A 13,079-nucleotide genomic window follows, 5' to 3' on the forward strand; every position below is an offset into this window, starting at 1 on the left:
ATGATTAAAGTAAAAAAAAACACTTGATCACAGAAAAATAGTAGGTCTATTGTATTGTTTTTTTAACCCATTTTATTGCTGAGAGAATGGCCTGCACTCTCTCTCATGGGGATGGTCACATTATCTCATTCTACACGTCTTCTTGGGATTTAAATATAGACAGAATCTATTACTAGATTATACATGCTAATAGAAACCCTATTGGTGACCATAGCAAATCTCTTCCCACTTCCAGTAAGCAGTGCAGCCCATATACATAAGCAGCAGATATTTCAGAGATCAGAGAGTGGTGCAATCTGCAAAGGAACAAAATAGTAGTATTACACACTGCTAAATTGAAGGAAAATTCAACACATAATGTTTTGACTGTGAAGCCTTATTCAGGTGTGTACAGCAAAGAGGCACACAGCTGAAATATGAGAGAAAAATCAGGGTGGAGCAAACAAAAGAGAGAAGAGGAGAGGCGAGAATGGATAGGGGGTGGGTAAAAGAAAGATAATTATGCGGAAATGTGGAACGGATTTGGGGAGGGGTGAAAGGCAGTAATCTGTAAATGAATGGGAACAGTGGGATTTAATCACCAGATCAGCTATTTCTGATAAAAGATATGACAGGGGGTAGCAAGAGTAAACAGCTGGGCAGTTTAGGGGGATTTTTAAAACCCTTTGTTAATGAACACGGAGCAATATGGTCACCCAACCTGGATTAACTTACTCAATGTGCTAGTGTTCTGACTTGAAAGAATGCATCTGAAGTCAGTCTGCATGTATTTGAGTTCCATGCATTCTGAACCAACTATTGATCACATTTAATATTTACATAATACATTATTCAACATATTATTAACATCTTTATGGCAAAAGAGGGCTACTGGAATTAAAATAAACCTACATTTAGTACAAAATGTCATTGTTAATTATAAACAATTATTATTGTTTCCCACTTAATTCCAACATTGACAGGGGATACTTTTATCACTCACAGTGTTACTTTTAACAAAACCCAAATATACATTCAAAACCGTTTTCCTGTACTGCTTAAATAAACAGTATATTATACTATATTTATTGTACAGTATCAGTAAGGAATATTAAACACACAAGTATAATATATGTAATATTATTCTTATTTATATATTTCCAATTCTTTACAACTTCTTTGAAATAATAAAACAAAATGTTAAGTGTTTTTTTTTTATTTCAGGTGTCACTTTGACAATAATATAATTAATTAATACAAACCATAATACAAGTTTATGATAATATATAAATGTATGCCTTCAGGTGATTCTTCCTTGTCAATATCTCATTTTCTGTGTAGTACATACAGTATTACAGTACCTTATCTATTCTTTGTAAACATAAATTGTATGGGACTGGCTCACCATCTTTCCATTTGAATGGCTTGTCTGCCACAGGCAATAAAGTACTCACAATTTTAACTCTGTGCTTAATGCCAAATAAATCCACCATCAAATACAACAAAAAATATTAGAGAGAAAACAAAACTGGCAGCAAGGACTGGTGACCTATGCCTACCCAGCCATGTCATGAAAGTAATGTAAGGAATTTAACATTGTGTATCTAATCTGTTCATACCAGTGAGAGGAACCAAACATCAACGAAAGAAAGGAAAACTGCAGAGGGTGAAATGACTGTGCTTGCACGAACAATTACGAGCATAAGTTCGACTTGCTATTGTGTGGATAACACAAAGAATGGAAAGACTTAAAAATCTGAATTTATTAACAAGAAAAGAAACCAACAAGGTTTTGCTTACAGTATAAGTATGATGTTTTGTTGTAACAGCAGCGTGGAAGCTTGGAGCATGGATCAAACGGACAAACAAGGAACACAAACTTAAAATGACATTGCAAAAGTTCAGGAAGCAAAAGTTTTCTCCCAAACCACTGTTTTTTGCAGAAAGATTTAGATTGCAGAAAAGGAACCAGAGGAGGGTGAAATATCACCCCGGTGCTAAATTACACTGTGAGAGCTCGACCTGTGGTCTAAATAGTGAAGCGATATAGAGCAATCTAAAGTAAGATGTTTCACAAACATCAGAAATCCGGATTTCATTCCATAGCACCTATGGAGAGAAGCTCAATTCATTACATCACCTAAATAAAGCAGTATGCATCAATGCATGCAGCAAAGACATCTGGGAATTGAGAGTGTCTCAATCTGTAGAAGACATGCCACTAAACTACTTGTCTGTAGCTCAAGACTGTCCAGTCCTGGTCTTAAAGGCATGGTGTATCTGTGGATTTCAACTTCATCTGCTAGCTAATACTAGCTTGTTTTAAGATTGAAATTAGGAAGGTAATCACTGTTAAACTAAAAATCATACGTGAATTTCTGAAATGCCAGAAAGTCAGAACTGATCCATATACTCTCAGAACAATAAAAAAAGCTGAACCCAAGAGAGAACCATTACATTTGTGTCATGCTTGAGTCAGGCTGAAACTAATTAAAACCAAACTGAATAGTAGGCAATGGGGATTATCTTAATAATTATAAATATTATAGAGCAGATGTTCTTACTTTTGACTGATCCCTCTTCATTTTTTGGATCACATACTCATCATTAGTTGCAAGTAAGCACGTAGTGGGCATTGCTACTATTTGCTTATGCATATGGCATCATGACGTGGAACTATACCTAATAAACTAATGCAGACGGCTTATTAGGTATAGGTCTTTGCTTTGGTTTTATGAGTCATCATTCCTTCAAACCGTGACAGTAATTGGCACGTTGTTTGCAAGTACATCTGTGTTAGTGTATTTTTGTTTATTTTTCGATACCAATTGATGCATGCGAAAACGTATGGCAGCCATTCCAAATGGCCAAAACCTCTCTGATGACATCTTCTATAACAAAAAGTATTGTTCAAAAGCTGAATGACTGCAGGTAGGCAATTAGTCCATATTCAAAAGAAATTTAGTGTTATGTTTTGAGTTAATACAGGAGGAAATAAAATGGCAAGTAACATACACAAAATGTGATCAGTGAAAATCACTGAAACAGTATCCATAGTGCAAGATTTGTTCAGTTGTTGTTACGCATTCCACTCGCGCCTCTGTTCCTTCTTGCATTCCCATGCGCACACCCTGTAACACAAGCTCACGCAGAAAGTAACACGCCAATCACCTTTCTCTCCCGTCCCTATTTTAGTTCTCCTTTTTCTTCACTTCCCCACTCACTATTATGGATTCTCCTCGAGCTTCCTAGTGCGCGTTTCTCTCTTGATTTTCACCGGTTCTGATCTCCTTGCTTGCCTCTCGTTTCCGATTTCGCCTTCTGTTTTGGATTGTAGCTTTCTCGTAGTTCTTCCATGTTCCGACCTACTCGCCTGCTTCCTGGTTTTTGACTTCGCCTAGAGTTTTGGATTGTTGCCTCGTTCCTGTCACTCCGTGTTCAGACCTTCTTTCTGGCTTCCTGATTTTTTTCCTTTTGTCTAGCGATTTGGCTTAGTGTTTTTTTCACTCTCCTGAGTCCTGCACAGGATCCACTGTTCAGATCTGCCCCAGTCTAACAGTTGTGATAGAAAATATCATCATATCTGTAAAAGTTACTTTAGACAAAACATCGTACTGTCACGCCCTCTGCAGCCAGAGGGCGCTCCTTCTCTGTCCTGTCCCTAGTTTCTGGTCTGTTGTCCTTCCGCTCCCTCTCTTTCCCTTGGGCTATATATTTCTGGGTTTTGCACTCTGTCCTCGCTCAGCATTGACGTTCTGATGTCCTGAGACCCGCCTAGCACCAGGGCGCCCCATGTCCGCTCCCTGAGGGCATAGGTTTCTATAAGGCATTCCTGAACTCTTTGCACTAATGAGCCCGGGCCTTTTTCCCGTCTCGCCGCTACGCAAATGGGTCTTTTTCCGCTCTCCTACTCCCCACGGTTAGTATCTTTGGACGTCCGTGACACGTACAGTACATAGCAACTTTTCAGTCAAAAAGGCCTATGAATGTTATGATCTCTGAAAAGTTCTGTTGGGTTCATAGTAAGCCTTTTACCAACCATTTTGTCTGAAGTGATTGGTAAAAGACAGAAAGGCTGATTCTTTCTGCAACAAAATTAGGTTGCAATCTGCATGGGAACAAGCTTACAGCACCAAGCTGTTCCATTATTGAAACACACAGATCCATAATGCATTGATGATTTTGACAGTGTAACAGAGTTTTATCTTATGCAGAATTTTATCTGCATCATCAGTGATACATGAAAGCTGCTTTTTGACTTTGTCACCACTAAAGATTCTGCTTTGTTTCAGATTGCGAGGCATTGTTTTTCCAGGTAATTAATTAAGATTTGAACACTGTTGAAATCACAAAGCCTATTAACCCAATGTGATAATCTGATAATAACACCCTGTCATTATTCTACTGGCTCCTATAACCCAAGCAAATCATCAGACTCGATCAAGGTCCCCAGCTATTAAAAACAAACAAAAACAATGAGAAATAAATGAATGCATGTTCTTTACTTGGGTCTGCCAGAACAAGCTGACTTGGTATGCTAATGGGGCCAAAGCCTCTTCAAATTCACTAACACAATTTCCGCCCATTTGGCGCACTTGACTGTTTATTTAGGCTGTTACTTGATGATGGTTCATTGCGTAAAAAGAAATAAAACATTTTTCTGTCTGGATTAGTGGACTACCCGCTGACTCCCAAGACCCCTTCTCTTCCTACACTTTTCTTTGTCTTATTAATCACTTATGTTAACAAACTGGATTGTATTGGCTGCCCCCTGTAGTCTTAACTGCAAAATATGTGGATAACGTCCGAGGAAGCCATTTCAGGTGAAACTGAGACAATAAGATAAGACTTTCAGCAGTTTCATAACAACATTTATACATGTGTCTTTCCATCCCCTTTTCCTGCTGAAGGTCATGGTGACAACTGCAACTAAATTAAGTACCTGTGTACTGAAAACAACCTGAGCAAAAACAGTTTAATTATGGCCTGTAAAAATCGTCTCTGTTCAAGTGACCACCATTTAGGAAATAAAGACCTTTTAGACATTTGACATGCATATTGTAACGCATACGGCCGACAGGTACTGTGTAAGAGCCGGCTTACCAGACTGGTGACATCACTGCCCTTCCCTGTAATAGCAAGACCACAGCCGCTGGGCTGGGAGGAGATCTCTCTTTAGCTCACCAGGCTGGGTCCCTGTTGAGTGATGCCGGAGGCCTGGGTTCGCATCCCTGACGGTGCGGGGCCGACTGTTACCAGCAACGGCAAGGGCGCCTGCCAGAACCCTGAAGCGTTACAATATATATAATTTAAATGTAAATGTATTATATATCGATAAGTTAATGTTTCTGTTAATTTTGCACAAAATTGTACAATTTATATTAATAACTCAAAATCAATTTGAATTCCTGACTCACTTCAGCTTCAGTTCCTCACTTGTGCCCCATTTGGTATGCTCCTTGTGTAATCTACCCATCCCCCATGTTCAACCTTATCTGCTCCAAGAATTATCCCTTGAAAACCCAGAGGGATCTTTAAGTATTGCCGACTACATTACTGTCATTGTCCTTTATTATGCTGACAACTATCCAAATGTGATACACTTTATGGCCATGTGATTCAGTTTATGAGTCATGCAATGTGTGAATGGAATATTTATATCTAAGTTTTGCGTAGCAGGGATGCAGCATTAACAGTTAGGCTACAAAAAGATAGTGAGAATTCCAGTGCTGTGAAAAGAGTTAATCAAGAAGCTACAAGTTCCTTCAAGCTGTTTATAAAGCAACTTTTGAAGATGTCTTGAAAACACCTGACAGGGAACAAACGGAATAAAAAGAAATGGAACCTATTTTAATCACTTACATGCTGTTCTAGAGATCAGTATTTACAGCAAATCTGAAGAAATAGAAATATGAATACAAAACCTGAAGCCAAGAAAAGCCTGGGATTGAAACAGAACATAAATAAGAACATTATACAGTATGAAACAGATAATGGTTAAATGCAAAATTAAAAGTAAGACGAAAGAAGGATAAATAAAGTTACAGCTATGGACTTTTATTTGAAACTTTAACTTTAAGGCATTAACAGTTACATATATTTGAGGCAGTTAGTTTCACTTAAGGAGATCTATATGCGTAAAATAAAAAGAGGATTCAAAATGTGAAATGTGAAATGTTCTTCTGGAATATTAGACACAAAAATAAAGGTTAAATTAGATTTTTGCCTCAAAAGGAAAGTCTTTTGAGCCATACATTTTCCCGGTGATCATATAGAAACCTGGTCTCTGAACGCAAGGATGATTCAGAATCTATGAGCAGGAGATGCGCTGACTACTGTTTTGTGAAAGAAAAAGCTGTAAAAGGAAAAGGGAGTAAAAAATTAATTTGGGACATTATTCGAAGAGTGGTATGGAATATGCATAAAAGGATAATTGATCAACATTGACAAAAGAAACATTTCTCCCTCTTGATAAACCAGAAAACATTGAAATGAGGACCCAAAAGAAAACATAACACATGCAAAAAGCGGAATCTGGGGAGATTTTCATGTCTGTGAGATGAAAACATCTGTGATGATAAGAAAATTGTAGGAATTCTGCACACTGGTCAGTACATGTCACATAATTCTTGTCATTTGCAACATCTGCCTCAGCTCTCTACCTTTCTTCCTCTTCCTTAAGGTAACGTAGAATTTTGTCATTTTCACCATTCCACATACAGTACATGTATACTGTATAATTGGGGACATTTCACCATTCCCATATATAATTGGGGACACTTTAACCATGTGTGAAATACAGTATTGTTTTAAAGATCGGGACCATAAATTATGTGGCCCAGATGAGGAAAGAAAGTTGGTTTGCTTGAGAATACAATGAGGTTAGTAGAAGAGTGCACAAAAGAGTTCTAATTGTGTTGAAATGGATGTTTCCATTTAGAGTGCTGATATCTTAAAGTAGCCTGCCAAAATGTCAATCCTTGCTGCTAAGGAGTCCACATACAGTAGCGTGCATTCATAAATAGTGAAATTGATTTCCTGTGGTGGGGATTCTTGATCTTGATGTTAAGTATTTTAATTCATTACCAATCGTTTACCCCTGGCATCTAGGACAAACCAGAGCATGAGAAAACCAGGACAGAAAAAAATAAATAGTGCAGCTTTTTTCCTTGAATTCTCTTATGAAAAGCAGCAATTACTTGAAGTAAAACCTAAGTGTTCAAAACCTAATTATTAAAAGTGGTGATTTTCTGTTTTAAGAGTGGGATGACAAGAGCTTGCTAAGTGTTCAAAACCTAATTATTAAAAGTGGTGATTTTGTGTTTTAAGAGTGGGATGACAAGAGCTTGCTAGAGCTGAACATAGTCACAGAGGCCAGCAACTAATTAGCTTTGGAAGCTATTTTATGCACTGGGAAACATTACAGCAGTTCATTATATTAACAGCTTCCACTGATTACCAATTCACCTGGTCATTTGTCTCATTCAAGAGCTTTCACCAATCTCAAAGAAAAACAACCTCAAAGAAGAAGAGGAGTACTTTCATCTTCTTTTGTAGAACACTAAGAAAGTAAGAATATGTGCCACTGCAAAATAAGGTCTGAAAGAGAACTAAAAGAAAAACAACTCTTTGTCGTGTATGATTTCACAACTTCTTGATGACTATATGTTTTGTTGAAAATGGATGAGAGATTGACATTGCATAGAAAGAGTAGGTGGCTTACTTAACATTTTGTAAAACTATAGTAGTTTGTTTCCTTTCTTGTATAACAATGCACTTTTTGAAAATTTTGAAAGCATTGAGAAATTTCTAGGATAGATGTGAATTAAGGGTGAACGAGCTGGTTTGATTTGATCATATCTTATAGCAGAATCCTCCATTTCAGTTTCAAATGTCTCAGCATTAGTGAACTAAGCTTTCCTTTTCCCATTATGGAATGATAAAGATCATTTCGATTGGCAGTACCATAACTACAACAACATGCAGTATATGATGAGTACGGAAACTAAAACAATTCAGCATTGAAATGACTGTTTACAGGATTTTTATGTGTATTTTTTTCTTATTTAAATATGTTTTTAATTAATTATCACACTGGTCTTTTTGCTCATGCGTAAATATCTAAAATATCTAAAAGGACAAAACACTTGCTTATTGTTTCCTTTTAACTATTGTACAGTCTTCCCTAATCTCTTAAATACACCTATTTCTCCCAGGATTTAACAGGTAAATGTGCTAATATACTGTTCACAAAGATGAAAGCACGAAAACACACATGAAGGAACCAGCTTACCATGAAGGTTGTCACAAGATTTAAGCTACCCATATACATTTTATTTGACCATATACACCTTGTATAATTTCACTTTGCTTACCCTTAATTTTTTTAAAATATTTTTTTTAGGTTTTCTGCAAATGCACGTTTAATAATTGGATTAAGATTATCCAATTCTTCTTTCCGATACTGAGTAAAGCATAAAGTGAATAACTGAATATGTAACCAGTTCGGATGGATTTAAATCCCCTGTATTAGCAGATAAAGGGGTGGACACTTCAGGATCAGTGCAGTTGAGTGGATACCAGTTTGGACTGAGAGATTGGGAAAGCAGGAAAAGTGAAACAAAGAAAATGTGGTGTGAACCAGGTTTGAAGTTTTTAATTAATGCTTAAGCTGTTTGGAAAAAGAATAAGTTAAAAGAAAGATGCTCACTACATTCTCTGTCCTGTACTAAATGTTAACTGTTTTTCGTGTTAGTTATTATGCATTTTAATTATTTGAATTTTAAACACAAATCTATGTATGCAATTTTGCCTTTTTTATATAATCAGAATTAAATGATGATAGAATCATAAATTACCATTTATTTTTGCAAGTAAGATTGGTTATTGAAGGCTTGAGCTTTGTCACAACTAGTACTTGGTGTTGCAGTTTGACAATCATTGTGAACAAAACAATAAGAGCTTTACTGAACATTTTTACGAGGAGGGAATATATAGATAATATACTATAATAGCAAACTTCTGTGATTTTTCTTTCAGTTCTGTAGTTAAATTTATTTATACAATGGTTTTCCTGATTTTGGAAAAGGGTGTATATAGCTTTAATACAGTTCATTCAGGAACATTTTTTAACAGGAATATAGGTGTAGGATCTATGGGGTTCTTTTAAGCCTTGCCTCATTATTGTATATTAGTGCTCTATATTTGTTATATACACTTGTCAGTAAGACTTTGGAAAGTAACAAGGTTCAATCGGGTCATACTATGTCTAGTAACTGGATGTATAATAAAAATCATATAGAAATAAAATTTGTTTTGTAAGAAATTGTCTATTTCTTAACCTGAAATGTATGTATAATGTTCTTCAGCCTCATATTTACAGTATAGTATTCATGCATATGGTTTATCCTGTTTTTACTCCAATATTTCTATCACGAGTTAAGCATTTCAGATGCCTTTTAAATAATGTTGATCCTTGAGAAAGCTGTTATTATTATTTATTGTGCCATAGACTAAATTGTAATTTGAAATAAGTCTTTTCTTTCTTTTACAAAAATAATTTTGAAGCTTTTTTTTAAATATGAATGCTTATATATTTATAATGAGATATGTTGAGCATAAGGTTAAAGAATTTTTTTTTTTCTTTTACTTGAAGCTTTTTTTAGCATTCAGCCTATCTAGCCTGTTGGTAGTCAGTAGCTAATTGATCTGATTATCTCATTCAGCCATTTCTTCAACGAAGCCAGGGTATAGACTTCAGCAGCAGAGCTGGATAGGTTGTTCTGTATTCCTACAAACCTTTGGATAAAGAACTACTTAACATGGTTTTAAATGCCCTTCCATGTAGTTTCAACTTATGACATCTGGTTTGTGTTTCACATTTTATTCTGAACAATTCTACTGGATTGACTTTCTCATTGCCTCTTTAGGATTTTTAATAATTGCACCGGGTCCACTCATTGTCTTCTCTGTTCAGCTCTAAAATGCCTTTCACCTTTCCTATCAGTGTGTCAGTGTGGGACAGGGGGGTCTTCAGTCTTTATCTGGGAAAAGTCTAGTCCAGCAGGTTTATAGATATCCTTTTTAATGATCAATTTTTAAAGGCCTGGAACATTTTACCCATGATTAACGGGTGGTGTGCTCAATTAAGTACTTTAGAGATCATTTGGAACTAAAATCATAAGACCTGTGTTCCCTTCATGAAAACATTGCTTACACAACTGATCAATTGCTTAAGCAAGTGTCCTTAATCTTTAGAAAAAAGAAGAATCTTCAAACCATTTGTATGGCCTGTAAGAATAACTGGATTGTGGCTCTTCAGGACCAAGGTTAGAGAACCCTGGTGAAAAACACATGCATTAAAGCCCTGGCATATTGTTTTGGTTGCCTTCCAGAGCAGAACTAATTTTTCCAGAGCAGAAATAATTTTTCTGTAATGTGATGTCCAAAATTACACATAGTATTCTAAATGGGACCTTAATACGGTAGAGTAAAATCGTAACATAAAAACTTTTATCTTCTTATATGATTTTACTATATATCCTAACATTTTACTAGCCTTTTTTGCTTCCCCATATTGCCAAGAAGGTGAAAATGATGTCAACATAAACACTATGTCTTTTTCATAAGTAGCCTCTTATTTTTGTTTCCATTTTGTATCTACTGTACCGTTTATGTTTATGTTTTTGCTGCTTCAATGTAATGTAATTTGCTATATAATTGGTGTATATGAAACTGCCAGGTGTTTGCCCAGTCTTGAATTTTAAATCTTTTTGAATTTATTTTGTTGTATAAAGAACTCAAACAAATTAGTTAAACAGTACTTACATTTTCTAAATCCATGTTGATTATCCCCTAGAATTATACATCCATGTACTGTAGGATGTGCATTAGTTTAGTTCTAATTATAATTTCCATAAACTGAAATGTAACAGACGTTAGATTTTTGCTCTAGAATTACGTGGGTCAGTTTTAAGGTTCTTTATTATGGATGCAATCTACAGTGTCCAGAAAAGCGCTATATAAGTGTAAGCAATTATAATTATTATTATTATTATATGACATTAGCAATTGTCCAGTCCATGAATACTAACTCTGTCTTCACTTATTGTTGGAAACGTTAGGTCAATGGCTTATGAATTACACCTCTTGTTTCCTTAAGTACAATTGGTAAGATACCATCAGACCCAGGGATTTATTATTCTTGAGTGCTTCTAGTACTTGAAACACGTCTGTCTCTTCCATGTTAATACTATTTAATACAGAACATTGTCTTTCTGCTGCCTGAGGCTTGTTGCTGTTTCCTTAAGTGAAAATATAAGTGAAGTTCTCATTTAGTATAAATATGATTTATATTACTGTCTTGTATACATTTTACTTCACCCTTTAAGGTTTGCTATTGCAATAGTGACATATATGTTTTTATTATTCATTCTAGTCTCTATAGTAGAGCAATATTTGTTTATCTCTCTTGGCTTTCTAATAAACTTTTTACCTGTGCTCCCAATTCATTTAACTCATTTTATTTAACCTAATCATGCTGTTTTTACTCATTTTATGAAGTACTTTCCTTTTCTTTTTATTTTCCCAATTGGGTTGTTAAACCAGTTGGGTAATACTATGTACTTTGATTTATTGATTCAGTATATGTCTCTTAATGTCAGCCTCTTTCCTTCTGTTTTCCTGAAATTATATTTTTTTACAATTTAGAATTGACAGTTGACAAAGTCTGCTTTCTTGAAATGGTATTTTTTTATTTGGACTCAACTTGTATATTTTCAAAGTGATTAAATTCTCTAATGATTCTTTCAGCTCAGATTAGTACAAGCATTTCCTCTCAAAGGTGTTCCAACAAAGTAAATAGGAAAGCGGTCATTAATCATTTCTACCACATCAGTCTCTCCAGCTGCCATCCCTGATAGGATTTTCCCAGTCTATATAGGGTACATTTAGGTCTTCTTTCCACATGAATTCTCAATGGAATTATACAGAGGTGACTTAAATTAATATCTGCATTTGGTGGTCTATAGTATATGCCTAACACTATAACCTTTAGAATGTTTTGGCATAGTGGAGATCAAATCATAGAACAAATCTGCATCCATCACACCTACAAATGTGATAGCTTCTACTTCATGTGTTTTGTTTTTAATTAGTCCTAGTCCAATATTAGTGTTATTAAACACTAATAACAATGAATAAACATTTAATTACCTCATCTTTTGTTTCTGTTTTCAGTTGGGTTTGCTTTTTCCTTTATTCATCCCGTATATTCCCTTTAGATTTTCATTGGGTTTTTTCTATGCCTATTTTGGTTAAAATATTTCTGTATTTCTTTGTGGATTCTTGTGCCAAGGTGACTGGTAACCCTCTCATTCAGATGTAATCCCTCATATCTGTGCAAATAACATTTTTCTTGTGCTGTTTGAACAGGTCAATGTATGATGTTGTTCTCCCATTCTGTTAGTGTTCCCAGGAAGAACACTGATTTGGTCCCGTTCTTCAGTTAAATCAGTTAAATTGGTAATTGATGGAATGAAGTGTTACAGACAACATCCAATGTTGTTTTTGCCAACATGGATAACAAAAATTTGGCTACACAGACACATTTTTTCATTTTTTTTTTCATTTTTGTTTAGTTTTTTCCCTTTTTTGTGTTATTTTTAGTTTTCTCTAATCTCACACCGGTATGTCTGCCCCCTCAGACAGGGCGTCGTCTTTTACTGGTGCTTGCCGCTGGTCCTCCCACTCCCACACTGTTACAATGGAAAACGGGCCACATTTCCTCAGAGCCAATGCAAAAGACTGTTCTACGTACCTATTCATGTGAGGGTATTTACTATTGGATCATTTTTTCCAATCATATATTTCTCCAGATATATCTTATTTGTCATACTTGTCATTTGTTCAGGCACCTTAAATATAATATACAAACCAGCCTTTTATTGGAAATGTACCTTCTAGTTAATTGCTAATTCAAATTATGTATTGATATACTAACTTTAACTTACTGTTTATGGTTTTGCAAAAAAACAGGAATGAAAGGGACTCTATTAGGTATGTTAGTTAAATAGACAGTGAGGGGAATGAAAGAGAATTTA

The sequence above is a fragment of the Lepisosteus platostomus genome, chromosome 3, assembly GCF_059453375.1.
Source record: "Lepisosteus platostomus isolate fLepPlt1 chromosome 3, fLepPlt1.hap1, whole genome shotgun sequence".
NCBI classification, from domain to species: domain Eukaryota; kingdom Metazoa; phylum Chordata; class Actinopteri; order Semionotiformes; family Lepisosteidae; genus Lepisosteus; species Lepisosteus platostomus.